Source organism: Mercenaria mercenaria, chromosome 4, assembly GCF_021730395.1.
Source record: "Mercenaria mercenaria strain notata chromosome 4, MADL_Memer_1, whole genome shotgun sequence".
Classification (NCBI taxonomy): Eukaryota; Metazoa; Mollusca; class Bivalvia; order Venerida; family Veneridae; genus Mercenaria; species Mercenaria mercenaria.
In genome coordinates this window covers 55,116,503-55,133,125 of record NC_069364.1, presented here as the reverse complement: position 1 = coordinate 55,133,125, position 16,623 = coordinate 55,116,503, and the positions used below count along the sequence as shown (strand labels likewise).

The 16,623-nt window shown below is 37.5% G+C and overlaps 1 protein-coding gene across 6 annotated transcripts in view; it reads right to left on the bottom strand.

The window, feature by feature from the left end:
* Nucleotides 1–16,623, bottom strand: part of LOC123551778 (synaptotagmin-1-like) — a 111,132-nt gene that overhangs the window by 72,496 nt on the left and 22,013 nt on the right. For 4 of the 6 annotated variants that reach the window (XM_053541324.1, XM_053541320.1, XM_053541319.1 and 1 more), the window contains exons 2-3: nucleotides 11,264–11,371; nucleotides 5,134–5,171 (exon numbers count right to left, since the gene is read on the bottom strand). The gene's annotated coding sequence lies outside the window, so the exon portion shown is untranslated. The remainder of the gene's footprint in view (nucleotides 1–5,133; nucleotides 5,172–11,263; nucleotides 11,372–16,623) is intronic. The other 2 variants (XM_053541325.1, XM_053541331.1) reach the window with 1 other exon arrangement.

Here is a 16,623-nt window from a genome sequence, read left to right as displayed (position 1 = left end):
TCCCCGTCGAAATGATTTGGATCCAGTCAGAAACGTTAGAAAACCAGTCAAAAATGTTTAATACACCGCAGTCGGCTGTCTGCAAACATTAAAGGATGTGCCGCGCGAGCACTGATTGCGTCACGCGCTAATTACGGACCAATTATCAAAGTGACAATCAGACCGATTGACACGTTTATTGATTATATGAAGGTGCGACCAACAATTTCCTACTTGGCAGGTGATCGTGTATTGAGATATCAGACCGAAATTTATACTTTTCTCCATTTTTACGGGACCGATTTTTTTCGTTTTTTCACTTCACGAATCGGTCTGAAAAGTCAAAAATCGTTCCAAAACCGACAAACCGGCAAATTTCCGAAGCCCTGATCCCAAAGGTTTGGGAAACTGTGCTTTCAATTTGGCACACAAGACCATAATTATTATATCGCTCACCTAAAAATACTTGCCATTTATCAATACTTCACATATTACATTGAGATTCATGAGAAACTAATCCATGTCAATTTCGTGGTTTTATTCCTCATTGATTCCTCATCCTCCAAGCATTCCTCTTTGTCTTCCAAGCATTCCTCATCTTCCAAATATTCTTTGTCTTCCAACCATTTTTGTCTTCCAACCATTCCTCTTCATCTTCCAACCATTCATCATCTTCCAACCATTCCTTATCTTCCAACCATTCCTCATCTTCAAACCATTCTTCATCTTCCAACCATTCCTCATCTTCAAACAATTCTTTGTCTTCCAACCATTTTTTGTCTTCCAACCATTCCTCTTCATCTTCCAACTATTCATCATCTTCCAACCATTTTTTGTCTTCCAACCATTCCTCTTCATCTTACAACCATTCATCCTCGTCTTCCAATCATTCCTCCTCGTCTTCCAACCATTCCTCCTAGTCTTCCAACCATTCTTCACCTTCCAACTATTCCTCATCTTCCAACCATTCCTCTTTGCCTTCCAACTATTCCTTGTCTTCCAACCATTCTTCAACCATTCCTTGTCTTCCAACCATTCCCCTCATCTTCCAACCATTCCTCCTCGTCTTCCAACCATTCTTCACCTTCAAATTATTCCTCATCTTCCAACCATTCCTCTTTGTCTTCCAACCATTCATCATCTTCCAACCATTCCTTGTCTTCCAACCATTCTTCAACCATAACTTGTCTTCCAACCATTCCTCTTTGTCTTCCAACCATTCATCATCTTCCAACCATTCCTTGTCTTCCAACCATTCTTCAACCATTCCTTGTCTTCCAACCATTCTTCATCTTCTGACCATTCCTCGTCTTCCAACCATTCTCCAACCATTCCTCGTCTTCCAATCATTCCTCGTCTTCCAATTCTTCATCTTCCATCCATTCTCCAACCATTCCTCTTCTTCCAACCACTCTTCATCTTCCAACCATTCCTCATGGTAGTACCACTGGTATGATTGTAGTCGATAATGGAAAGTGATGGTTTTAGTTGCTGATGTCTGAATCTTCACAGGTTTCATTAGCATTACCTAGCAGCTGCTCCCTATAGATCTCAGCAATTAGTGTCTAAATGCATGAATAATTTATGACATACTCTAACTAGTTTAATTATTGTGTATCTAACCCAAATACGCAGAATACAAAGAGAATTTTTATTGAAATTCTGAGATATCTCAAATTATCCTATTTACTACTGGAATATCATAAATATTTCAAGATTATAAACCTTTATAATTAATAGCACTGGAAACTCTTGTGCAAGTGTACAAACAGCTGTGACAGATTTTCTTACCAGTAATTGACAGGAAAAATGTATTCCTTTCTGAGTTTGACAGATTCTGTATATATGTTTTGCTAAAATATAAAAATTAGTAAAGAACCATATGACATGTCATTATTTCCGATTGTCCAGAATGACAAACTATTTTACAATTCTTTCATTGTGTGTATATAGAAATAGAAGCAGATAGACTAGTTTCGCTCTCAGCCCTCGACATTAGCCAGGATTTCATAAGAAAATATCTCTAGAGCTAATTTACAGTTTTCTCTGCCATTGCTAACATAATTGTTTAATTGTACAGCTAAGTAAACAAAATATCATCCAAACCATACTTAGTAAATCCTGCCAGAAAGTTCCTGCCTTGGATTTGTTACTCATTATCCTATCTACTGGTATTACCGTAACAATCCAAACTAAATCCCAGGATTTGCACAAGGTTCTGAATCTATACTTTGACAACTGAAAACTAATCAGATTCTGTTTTAAGTCACATAGGCGCAAGTTTGGGCATCCAGTCAGACTATGGCTTTTCAAGGTAAAGTAAGACCTCAGGTGCTCGGAGTCCTGTGGATGCATTGGTTGAGAGGGCTAAGACGCTTTCCTACGAAGGTTAAGGCCCTGAGTTCGATTCCTGGCTACTCCCATTGCTGTGTGTTGTTGGGCAAGGCACTTTATCAAGATTGCCTCAGCTGACCCAGCTGTAAATGGGTATAGGTAAGGTATAATTGGTTTTTACTGTTCTTAAAATAGGGTCGCTAAAAAGCTCTACAGAGCTTATGTACATTGTTTCACAAAGCGACAGTATATAAAATTTACCTTTACCTTTACCTCCAAACATTATGGCAGGCACAAATAGCGCGCCACCTGGTAGAACCACCGCAACTTTCTGTAAGCCAGCTACATGGCTTCCTCAGGTGAGAGAATTCTGCTCCCAAGCGAAGTTTTGAGCCCACAGCTGAGTCAAGTAATTTAAAGTAAGGGATGATATCCACTCTGCTATGGATGCCAAAAACTAATCAAATAATGCTTAATACAGTGTCAGTATCTCCCGACAAATCATATTATAGATTACGATACATTATCAAAACACCAAAAGTACTTAAAATCAGTAAAGTCTCCTATATAATATAATTAAAAGATCTCAAAGAACCTAATTCTTTAAGACTAACACCACTGATTAAGGAAACATTAATCTTTAGCCTGTCATGGGCAAAAAAGTCTGCTCTGTTCCCTATTTGGTCAATAAATTTTCAGTGAACACCCCAACAAATAATAAATGGTACTGACAGAAATTTAGCAGGGTAAAGGTTAAACAAAAGTAAGTGTATAGCCTTTCCTTTCTTTTTGATTGAGCCGATACTATTGTTATTTTTGTTCCAGAAATGTGCTAGTATAACAATCAAGGCGAATATAGCAACCTCTTTGTAGCAGACAAGTAAAAGTGCTTGTTAAATTGTACTAGTGCTTGTTAAATTGTATATCCAATAAGAGGTGCCCTGCAATAACAAGGACACAGTAACCATGGTAACACTGACGCAATTACAAGAGTTTCTATATTCCCACTTGAAATTACATCAATATTATCAATACTATAGGTTAAGGTCATTTTTTATAAACAGACAAAAATGAATAGACAGGAAATAGCAGATAAGATCAATTGTTTTGTCCTCTCAAAACATCATTTTAATTTAGAATTAAACATTTAACCAATACTTTCCCTTAACCCTTACCCTGCTAAATTTCTATAATGAACTTGTTCATCTTTCAGTTTGGACAGTACCATTAACTGTTAAAAGGGGTGCATACAAAAAAGATACTGACCAAATGCTGAACAGAGAAGATCATGTTTAAAAAAATTAGGGTAGGTAAGTTGGAAATTTTTGTTTTGGGAATTTTTTTTTATTTTGTGAGACTAAAGGTTAAACAAAAGTAAGTGTATAGCCTTTCCTTTCTTTTTGATTGAGCCGATACTATTGTTATTTTTGTTCCAGAAATGTGCTAGTATAACAATCAAGGCGAATATAGCAACCTCTTTGTAGCAGACAAGTAAAAGTGCTTGTTAAATTGTACTAGTGCTTGTTAAATTGTATATCCAATAAGAGGTGCCCTGCAATAACAAGGACACAGTAACCATGGTAACACTGACGCAATTACAAGAGTTTCTATATTCCCACTTGAAATTACATCAATATTATCAATACTATAGGTTAAGGTCATTTTTTATAAACAGACAAAAATGAATAGACAGGAAATAGCAGATAAGATCAATTGTTTTGTCCTCTCAAAACATCATTTTAATTTAGAATTAAACATTTAACCAATACTTTCCCTTAACCCTTACCCTGCTAAATTTCTATAATGAACTTGTTCATCTTTCAGTTTGGACAGTACCATTAACTGTTAAAAGGGGTGCATACAAAAAAGATACTGACCAAATGCTGAACAGAGAAGATCATGTTTAAAAAAATTAGGGTAGGTAAGTTGGAAATTTTTGTTTTGGGAATTTTTTTTTATTTTGTGAGACTTTTCAAAATTATTTTTGTGTCAAAAAATGATTACAAATAAAGGCGTTATGCCTTTAGAGCAACAGTAAGTTGATTTCTAACATCACTGACCATGTTTAAAGCATAGAAAGTGCAGTTTTGAAAAAAAACATTGAAGGTTGGGCCAAAAATTTAGGGTAGGTCGAGATACCGGAAACAAGCATTTTTTTTTTTACGCCTTAGTAGGGAGCATGAGAATGCCAAAGCCAGGAAGTCCAAGTCTCAGAACTGCGAGGTCATTAACAACTTTTGCCGAAAGTGATCTCCCACTTGAGGAGGAATCTGATTTGTGCTGTATGTTTAATTTGTTTACGGCACCAAAACTGGTTATGCAAGGATATATCTATGTATAATGTCTATCATTTCAGAATAGCCATATTTCTATGAAAACCTTTTTCTGTTGAAATGCTAAATCAATGCACCAGCAAAATTTCATCAACCAGGACATGCTTCAGAACTTGTTTTTATCTAACTTCAATGATATTTCCATTTCCAAATATCTATTTTCTTACATTACACTCAAAATACAGACGCAAGACAAATGCTCAGCAAGCAACATATTCATTACCAAGGACACTGACTTACAACGCAGTAAGAATGGTTATTATTTCAACTGCATTAAGTTCTATTTGCATTTCATTACATCTGGTTTGGAGCTTCTCCAAAGTTCTCTGTCTAGACAATCAAAACAAAGATTATTTCTCTACGAAATTGCATCAGTATGGATTATGGAAACCGTTAAGTCACATTTCAATTTTTTGTCCTTGCAACAAAGTCTAATATGGCATATCTAATAAAGACAAATCATCTAACATTAATCACTGGCACTTACTCTCTAGGAAAGTCTCCAGAAATGGACATCGATGGTGACTGAAAATGTAAAAAAAAATCATCTGAAGAGAAGAATCAGACAAGGTAAAATACCACAATTCAAGGGCCATAATTCCACTGAAAACCACTGAGCTAAAAAATGCAGACAATATGCACAATGAGGCTTAGCACTAATCACTCCTGTATGGTTTGGTGGAAATCTGCCTAATAATATAAGAGAAGTGGCCAATATATCATAAAATTTGATGAATCGGGGTCCATACCTCTGCTGAAAATCATCAATCCAAAAAATGCCAATTACAGGGCGTCAAGTGCTTTTGGGAGTCAAAAATATAGGTAGGATCCTGAAATATAGGTATTTGGGGTCCAGAAATATAGGATTATATAGGTTGCTTATAATGAAGAAAACAAGTCAGACAAGTGTTTTATCCTCCTCCACCACCTACCAGCACTCTCTTACATATACTAAATAAAATACAAAGGAACAGAAAAAGTGGCTACTTTTATGATTTTAAACAAATAACATTTTAACATATCTTACTTTCATAATAAACTATAATTCACCAACAGACAAAACTTTACCAATACTGGTAACAAAATAAAAACATGTGCATTTCCTATTCACATTTTGATACATGAAAGCTTTAAGAAATGGAAAATATTCCAATTGAAAAAAGAACTTCCATTACTTAAAACTTTCCTAAAGCTGGGCTGGGCAGGGTCGCTACACCTGAAAGGAATACAAATTTCAATGCCTAAAAGGTAACAGCATATTTTATAAACTGAATTATCATAGAATTACTTCTTTTTTAATTGTTTGAATGACCTTTGTATTCCTTGCTTACCACAAAATTTCCAGATTATAGGTATTTATAGGTATTTTGGCAAAATATAGGATTTTATAGGTTATTATAGGTAGAGAGCTAAAATATAGGAAAATATAGGTAAATATAGGTAACTTGACGCCCTGCAATTATAAGAACAACTAGGCTTGGCAATGAACACTGTTGCAAAGTTTGATGTAAATTTAGGAGTTGTGTGGCTGACAGAACAAGAGGGCCAAGATGGCCCTAGGTCGCTCACCTGAGAAACACACCATAACTGTGTAAACATGTTAGACCTAGTGATTTAATGGAAACAAATATTCTGACCAATTTTCATTAAGATTGGACCAAAAATGTGGTCTCTTAAGGCCCGGTCACACCGCCCGAACTTTGTTGGAGCGTTCCTTCAACGGTAGGGAGAGGGGGCGGAATTTAGACAACGCTCGTCACCACGCACAAAATGGGAAAAAAATCGAAAACACGGGCGTTGCCTTAGAGGTGCACCACTGAAGCCGGCGTTGCTTTAGCGTTGGTTTAACGGTAGCGAGCGGTAGCGAGCGTTGGTTTAACGGTGACGCGAGCGTTGATAGAGCGGCGTTCCGCGCATGCGTGCGTTGGCTCGGCGGGGTTTTAAAGTTGGTTTAGCGGCATACCGCTTTTGACTACGGAGCTGAACGGATCGCTTTGATAGAAGTTCTGATAGATTTTTTTTATAGAAGTCGATAGTGAAGTTCTGGTCCCGCTCCGACACCTCCATACCAACGCCAAACCAAAGTTCATCACCGCAATGGATCGCTGCTTCAACGCCCGACACCGTTCCAGCAATCCCGTGTCCGCTCGTAAAATGCTTACAACCGCTCCACCAAAGTTTGTGCAACGTTTAATCACCGCCCGGGCAAAGCTGGCTAAGCAGCGGTGGTCCAGCGTTCAAGATTTCTGTGTTGGCCTAGCGGACCCAAGCGTCCACGAACTTGCGTCTAGCGGTGCCAAACTTGACTGGGCGTTGTTAGAGCGGTGGTGAACTTTGCCGGAGTAGAAAATTGCCCGCTCCTCACCGCTCGCAATATTTTGTGGAGCTCAAAACTTTCGGAGCGGTACGAGGGACCATCAGCGGTGGTCGAGCGTATGCGGCGTTGCCTTAACGGGGGCCAACTTCTGTTAAACGGTGGTGAACGGTAACGAGCGGTGATGAAATTTTTTCACCGCTCCAGGAACGCTCCAACAAAGTTCGGTCGGTGTGACCGGGCCTTTAAGTGTAAACAAGTATTTTCTTCAATTTGACCTAGTGACCTAGTTTTTGAGCCAAGATGACCTAATTCGAACTTGACCTAGATTTGATTAAGGCAATCATTCTGACCAAATTTCATCAACCTCAATTGAAAAATTCAACCTGTATCACATACAGAACGTTTCTTTGATTTGTCCTAGCGACCTAGTTTTTGACCCAAGATGACCCATATTCAAACTTGACCTTAATTTCATCAAGGCTATCATTCTGACCAAATTTCATCAACCTCAATTGAAAAATTCAACCTGTATCACATACACAATGTTTTTCTTTGATTTGACCTAGTGACCTAGTTTTTGACCCCAGATGACCCATATCTGACCTAGATTTCATCAAGGCAATCATTCTGACTAATTTTATGAATATCCAGTGTAAAATGCAGCCCCTATTGTGTACACAAGGTTTTTCTTTAATTTGACCGAGTGACCTAGTTTTTGATCCTAGATGACCCATATTCAAACTCCTCCTAGATTTCATCCAGAAAAACATTCTGGTCAAATTTCATGACGATCAGGTGTAAAACACAGCCCCTATTGCATACACAAAGTTTTTCTTTGATTTGACCTAGTGACCTAGTTTTTGACCCAAGATGACCCATATTTGAACCTGACCTAGATTTCATCAAGGCAATCATTCTGACCAAAATTCATGAAGATAAATTGAAAAATACAGCTTCTATCACATACACAAGGTTTTTCTTTAATTTGACCTAGTGACCTAGTTTTTGACCCCACATGACCCATTTTCGAACTTGGCCTAGATTTCATCAAGGCAATCATTCTGACAAAATTTCATGAAGATCAGTTGAAAAATACAGCCTGTATCGTATACACGAGGTTTTTCTTTGATTTGAACTAGTGACCTAGATGTTGACCCCAGATGACCCATTTTCGAACTTAGCCTAGATTTCATCAAGGTAATCATTCTGATCAAAATTCATGAAGATCAATTGAAAAATACAGCCTCTATTGCATACACAAGGTATTTTCTTTGATTTGACCTAGTGACCTAGTTTTTGACCCCAGATGACCCATTTTCGAACTTGGCCTAGATTTCATCAAGGTTATCATTCTGACCAAATTTCATGAAAAGCAATTGAAAAATACAGCCTGTATCGCATACACAAGCTAAATGTTGATAGACAGACAGACAAAACGACAGACGACGGATGCCGGACATCGAACGATCACAAAAACTCGCCTGAGCATTGCTCAGGTGAGCTAAAAATAGATGGATGGACAGACAGACGGAAACACTAAATCAATATGTCTTCCCCACTGCATGCGGGAGACATAATAATGTCAATCAGATTATATTTTCACCCAAACTTCTTACTTTCTAGTTAAAAGACAGACAGTCACATTAATGCAATATTTTAAGACAATTTTCTCTTTTCTTCATTCTGTCAAAGATATATTTAATAGGGAATAAAAAGGTCCATTACACAGAGTTAGATACCTACTAGCATAGATATATTTATTTTAGCTATTAAAAAAAAAAAGTACCTCCTTGGATATGAAAGTTACTTAAAAAAGCCAAGTATTTCTTTTATTTTTGATATCTAGTTTTGCATTTGTTTCTTAGCAGGATACTTTAACAATCTCAACCAAAATTGTGTATAGCTTTATTTACAGTGAAACTACGTTAACTCGAACTTGACAGGACCAGCAAAATTTGTTTGAGTGATCGGTTGTTCGAGTTATCGAACAAAATTCATTATACAGGGATTTATCAGGGACCTGATGATGAGTTTGAGAGAAGGATGGTGTACGAATTATCCTAGTTCAAGTTAACGAAGTTTGACTCAGTGGCTATTTCCAGTCTATCTTATTTGGCTTCAAAACCAAGATAGATAAAAGAATTTAATAATGTGTTTAGCTAAATATGTCAATGCAAAACTTTGACAAAAGTACTGAAGTTGTTTCTATATTCATATCATCAAGGTATGTTTATCATTTTATACTTTAGCTAAGATAACTCTTAGTTTGGCATGTGCAGTAAGGATAGGAAAATCATCCAGTGAAAAACAGACATGTATTAATTGCCAAGAGTGAACAGTTCAAATGTTAACACTGGTTTTTTAAAACAAGAGGGTCATGATGACCCTGGATCGCTCACCTGAGTAATATGAGCTACATGTTTCAAATGTCAAACTGATGATTTTTATAATTTTTTTGGAAGATTTTTCTGATGTACAATCAAGTTACCCCTGGGGCGGGGCCAATTTTACCCCGGGGGTCATGATTTGAACAAAGTTTGTGGAAGTCTACTAGGCAATGTTACATATCAAATATCTAAGATCTAGACCTTCTGGTTTATTTTTAGCAAATTTATGAAGATTTCCCTATGTACAATCAAGTAACCCCTGGGCCTGGGTCAATTTGACCCTGGGGGGTCAAGATTTGAATAAATTTTGTAGAGGTCAACTAGGCAATGCTACATGTCAAATATCTCAGCTCTAGGCCTTCTGGTTTATTTTTAGAAAAAATTTTGAAGATTTTTCTATGTACAATCAAGTAACCCCATGGGGAGGGGTCAATTTGACCCGGGGGGTCATGATTTGAATAAATTTTGTAGAAGTCTGCTAGGCAATGCTACAAGTCAAATATCTAAGCTCTAGGCCTTCTGGTTTATTTTTAGAAAATTTTTGAAGATTTTCCTATGTACAATCAAGTGACCCCTGGGGTGGGGTCAATTTTGACCCCGAGGGTCATGATTTGAACAAATTTTGTATAGGTCCACTAGGCAATGCTGCATGTCAAATATCTAAGCTCTAGGCCTTCTGGTTTATTTTAAGAAAATTTTTGAAGATTTTCCTATGTAAAATCAAGTGACCCCTGGGGCGGGGTCAATTTTAATCCCGGGTGTCATGATTTGAACAAATATGTAGAGGTCCACTAGGCAATGCTACATGTCAAATATCTAAGCTCTAGGCCTTCTGGTTTATTTTTAGAAATTTTTTGAAGATTTTCCTATGAAAAATCAAGTTACCCCTGGGGCGGGGCCAATTTTACCCTGGGGGTCAGGATTTGAACAAAGTTTGTAGAAGTCTTCTAGGCAATGTTACGTATCAAATATCTAAGCTCTAGGCCTTCGGGTTTATTTTTAGCAAATTTATGAAGATTTCCCTATGTACAATCAACTAACCCCCGGGCCTGACCTGGAGGGGGGGGGGGGTCAAGATTTCAACAAATTTTGTAGAGGTCAACTATGTACAATCAAGTAACCCCATGGGGCGGGGTCAATTTTGACCCCGGGGGTCAGGATTTGAACAAATTTTGTAGAGGTCCACTAGGCAATGCAACATGTCAAATATCTAAGCTCTAGGCCTTCTGGTTTATTTTTACATAATTTTTGAAGATTTTCCTATGTAAAATCAAGTGACCCCTGGGGCGGGGTCAATTTTGACCTGGGGGTCATGATTTGAACAAATTTTGTAGAGGTCCACTAGGCAATGCTACATGTCAAACATCTTAGCTCTAGGTCTTCTAGTTTTTGAGAAGATTTTTTAAGATTTTCCTATGTAAAATCAAGTGACCCCTGGGGTGTGGTCAATTTTGACCCCGGGGTCATGATTTGAACAAATTTGATAGAGGTCCACTAGGGAATGCTTCACACCAAATATCTAAGCTCTAGGGCTTCTGGTTTTTGAGAAGAAGATTTTTAAAGTTTTTCCTTTGCATGGAATTCAATTCTTTGAACAATTTTTGTAGAGCTTCACCGAAGGAACATTCCTGTGAAGTTTGGATGAAATTGGCTTAGCGGTTTATGAGGAACCTGGTGAGCTAACAAGTCCATAACATGACAAAATTCTTATTAACCACCTTTAACATTTATCCAAAACCTTGTATAGGAAATGAGCCTTTAATGTGTCCTCTCAACTTATTCTGATTTTCTTATTTGTTGTTGACAGAAATTGTAATGAGTGTTGGACTTCCCACATCTACTCAAAACCAATTCTCCTATTCCAAAAAAGACAATGTTCCCTAGAAACAATATAGAGAAGTTGGCAATCTTACCTCATATACTGTCGTCTGCTGACATTCGTTTGCTGTTTCTGAAGTTCATTTACATCTTAGCTGTCGGAAATGATCAGGCTGGAAACAATCTTCTGAAGACAAAACTTGCTGTAAAACACAAGAGGAACATAAATGCCAATTAGCTTATACAAAACAAGTATGTAGAGAACTAGAAAAGGGACAGAATTCGTCCATAGCGTCAGGTCTATAGTGTCAAGTAGCTGCTTGCCAGTCTGATGGGACTCTAGAAACTGATGACATTCTAAGACAGAACCGACTTAAAGGAATAATGCCATACTGCATTAAAAATGAAGAACTGATGATATTAACCCTTACCCTGCAAAAATTCTAAAATGGACTGGTCCATCATTCAATTTTGGCAATACCATTTATTATTCGAAGGGGTGTTCACTGAAATTTACTGACTGAATAGCGAACAGTGCAGACCATGATCAGACTGCACGGATGTGCAGGCTGATCTTGGTCTGCACTGGCCGCAAAGGCAGAATTACTTGCCGCCAGCAGGCTAAAGGTTAAACAATCTTATGTCTAGAACTTCGAGTACAATAAAATGCTAACAAACTATAACTCTGTTATGCTTGGACAGACCTTGAAAAAAATACTGGTATACCGTATAATCATGCACATCTATTTTTCATAGGGCATGATCAGGTGTAAGAAAATTCGTCAAATCTCTTTTTAAACTGTGAAAGTAGTTTGCACAAAATTTTTTTTACAATGGTTTTGATTTGAATTCAATTTTAATACGCACCAATACTGTATGGAATATATGCCTCAAACTTTTGTTTCACATCTCATTTACATCAAAACGAAAATATGAGGTTTGGAAGTTTACAATGGTCCAAATGCACCAAAAGCCCAAAAACCAAAAGAAGACTTTTATATAATCCCTACCCCAGTATCGATTGAAGCAAAAGCCATTATAAAACAAAATGACACCAAATGACATTCTGTCCTGTTTAAAACCCATCAACTGTTCCTCTCATGTGTGTGTGGGAGGGAAATGATATAAATTTCCAGATTGTGTCTCCAATTCAATACCAGTAAGTAACAGGACTGACATTTTAGAAGCATTTACTGGTTTATCCAGTTATACAGCAATTAATATTCCCAAGCAAAAAAGGCTGACAATCCTAAGGGAATTTACAATGTAGTGTCAATGTGTCTTGATCAAAACATCTTTGTCTTAATAACTGTTGTGCAGAAATTTCTGAGAAATATGACCTCTACATCCGCAAGATCATGATTCTGTTTATTCCTACTGGGTGACCATCTCTCTCTCCTCTCTCTTCCTGTCTCCCTTATTCTCACCTTTTTCTCCCTTCTAAACCTCACCTTTCCCCTCTCCCTCCTTTCCACTCACCCTCACCCCTTCCTCTCTCCCTCATCTCTAGCCTCCTCTCCCCTTTGCCGTTTCTACATACATCATCTGAATCAGTGATATTATCACATTCATTAACAGAAGATTCTAGTAAATTAATCTAAAAATGCTCCTCTTGGCTGAACATTTTCACAAACATTCTAGCTTCTCTATTTGAGTCGCGCCATAAGAAAACCAAAATAGTGTGTTTGCGACCAGCATGGATCCTGACCAGACTGCAGGATCCATGCTGTTCGCTTTCAAAGCCTATTACAATTAGAGAAACTGTTAGCAAACAGCATGGATCCTGACCAGTCTGGATCCATGCTGGATGCAAAGCTGCTTTGTTGGTTTTCTCATGGCGCGGCTCATTTAATCATCACATTTCCTCTCCCAGTCCTTATTGAAAACTCCATGTGTGCTGAAATTAATGAGAAAACTGTCGGTCCTCTATAGATAATGCAAGGTTATTGCCAAATATAGAAAGATAACTACCAAAATCAATACAACCAATTTGCCAAAGATGAGGTAAAATGGTCCTGGGACATAATCTTATTTAATTACAGCATTACTGACTGAATGGCAGCATACCACAAGTCTACTGTAAAGCAGATAATATTTTGTTGCAAATATTTTGTGAATAGAATACTACATAAATTTAAAACAATAGCAAATATCAAGTCTATGTTACAGATCATTTACTGGGCATCTAATGAAATTAAGTTTTGCAGGTATGTAGCATAGCATGGAGAACACATAACATGTAATATTGTTAGTGGTCTATAACCAATGTAAAACCCCAATTTTGCACTATATATGTGGTTGTTTTCAGCAATTAGAGAAAATTTATAAAATAAGAGGGCTGTTTTCCAAGAGTGGGTCATGATGGCCATAAATTGCTCACCTGAGCTAATAATTTTGTTCTAGGGTCATTTAAGGAAAATATATGTGAAATTATTATGAAATTGGGCCAGTATTTTCTAAATCATAATCCTCTCCATGTTATATACCAGTGCAATAGAAAAGAAAGCTATCTATGTTACCTGCTGTACATAATAATACAGTCATGCATCTAACAGCCCCGAAATTGTTTCCTTTGATTTTCTCATATTTCTAGATATTTTCCCATACTTTGACACATATACGGGTAGCAGAGATCATTCTCTTTCCAGCAATAGCTTTCTCAACAAATTTTACCTTGTTAAATTCTGTGGGTTTTAACATTTTTAAAAAAATGTCTGTTTGTTGACAAATCACCACAAAAATGTCACACTTTCCCCCAGGGCAGTAAATGATTTGATCTTTACATATTTTTCTTTTCAAAGTGCTAATCTTTACAGTAACTGCTACTAATTATGCATGATTTTTTTGTGCCTAGAGGTAAAAAGTGCATGCTTTGCATGAGATACTATATACATAGCCACCTAAGCCTACAATAACGTTTTAGCAGAGTTGTCTCCATTTTACCCAGGATAATTTTTTCAGCTCAAATAACTCTTTTATCAGAAAATGATATCTAAAATATTTTTTTCAGACTGCGTACTTTGATACAGTTGGCTACATAAATTATATATCTAAAATAGATAGTGCCTACCTGAAGTTTGTATTTTTAGTTTAAATGCCTATATAAGGAAATGTGACTTACATGTTTTTGACAAAATTGAATAAATTGAACAAACTTGGTGTACACTGTGCCACTCACCAATAGAACATTGGTGTGAAATCATTTTGAAAACAAGTCAGCAGTTTTTGAAAAGAAGATCCTCAAAATTTCTGCAACAGCTTGCTCCGCCTCTGGAGGTCATGTTTTTTAACAAAGGGGAATGGTATGGACAAATCTGGTAGGTCTAATAGAGCATTTGCAGGAAACTATTATACAACCAGACCAGCAGTTTCAGAGAAGAAGACTTTAAAGTTACCATAAAGCAAGACAGAGAAAACTAGCCTCGCCCCCTTGCAGCTAATTCTTTTAGTTTATACTAATTAATTTTAGGTCAATCTACAATTTATATTAATCACTCTCAACAGCTCATTCCTGATTGAATCCATCGCCATGAGGGTATGAGAGAAGAGAAGCCAGTTTCCCTTTTAATGCTGAGCACCAAGCAAGGGAGTTACTGGTACCATTTTTCATGTCTTTATTACGACGCAGCCGTGGATCGAACCCATGACTTCCCATACTTGAAGCGGATGCTCTACTGCTAAGCTATTAAGGCAGTTTGTGCCAATTTTTTAAATGAACAAGGCTCTAGAGACTTGCTGATTTGTGAAACTAAGATGCCGAAGCTGTGTTCACTTTGTTGTATTTGCACTTCAAAGCAAAATTAACTAAATTTCCAGCTGGGTTGCAAGTAAAAACTGCTTCCTAACGTCTGTCGTTAAAACATTACCAGGGCTCTAGGCATTATCTATATCAATTAGCAAGACACAGTAACTGTCAAGACCAGAAGTGAACATAGTTGACATACAGCTAGGGTCGAAAATGCTGATTTAGTTTTATTTATTTTTGTTTTCTGCTCAAAACCACTACGTACTTCAACTTTCCACACTTAAAAGCTAGAAACCTATGCAAAAACTACTGAAAACACAGCATGACAAAGACCACAGAGTAAGTAGTGATGGCAGTGATGAAGCATGTGGTGAAATTTACATCCGCTCTTGAAGCTGACATCAAAAGTGGCACTAATGTCCTTTGCACCAGACCTCAAAGTGTAACAGAGCTCTTCTTCTTCTTCTTAGCATTTTCCGCGTAACACAGCTTCAAAGTAATCTGGTTGCAGTAATTTGAGTAAAATCAAATGATAGAATGCAAAATATCCAGCAGTAAGGCGTTTTTTTTTTTGCTGCTTGTTTTTTGTTTGTTTTTGTTGGGACACGTTGCAATGACACAATTATAAGTCATATTGCAACTATCCAGCTTTAATGGTAAAGGAAGAGCCCAGGTGCCCAGTGCAATATTTCAATACAGATTGGCACTTGGGTAGAACCTCTGACTTTTCTTAAACCTGCTGGATGGCATCCCACATTGACGAGGGCAAGTGATTCGAAGTCAGCTGAGGCCCATTTTTCGCTGACTATAAACAAAAGTACACATAATGTAAACCTGAATTTGAGTGATTATGTATGCTCCGTGTGTATCAGAGAATTGATTGGAATAGTTTCTTTTATAGAATAAACAAATTAATGAAGGTCCAGCTATTGCTGCGAATATTGTGTTTGTGGCTGTCGGGGAGCCAGAGTCAAAAAGACTAGACATTATTTATTAGACGGTATTGGCACAAGTGATGTCCATAGTACTAAGACTGGTTGAAAAGGTGGTGTAGTAAAGAACACTTACCAGCACTATTAGGTGTTCACTCTGCCACTCACAGAACTATATTGGCAATATCACAGACAGCTATATTAGTACCACATAATGAAAAGTTACTGACAGCAAGTGCAAATACTTTCACAACTGTATACTTCATTCTAACCCTTTAAGTCACAGAGAATATGAGCCACGCCATGAGAAAACCAACATAGTGGCTTTGCAACCAGCATGGATCCAGACCAGCCTGCGCATCCGCGCAGTCTGGTCAGGATCCATGCTGTTTGCTAACAGTATCTCTAATTCCAATAGGCTTTGAAAGCGAACAGCATGGATCCTGACCAGACTACGCGGATGCGCAGGCTGGTCTGGATCAGGGCTCCGGCAATTGTGATAACTCAATCGGTCCGAAACGAAAATCCTGACATCGGCGCTACCCCACCCACCGCATTCCCAATATTACATATTTTGTAAAACGTGATAGAGTAAAGAAATAAGCATGTCATGCATTAAAACTGAGTTACCGGTCACCGCGAGTTACCATACAATGAAGACAGTTATTCAGCGTCATGTGTGATCGTTACTTTGTTTTAAATTTCGATGTTTTTTTCGAGAAAATACTTGCAAGGATACAATTGTCGCGGCATTGACACCGCGTGCGTAACTAGTCTA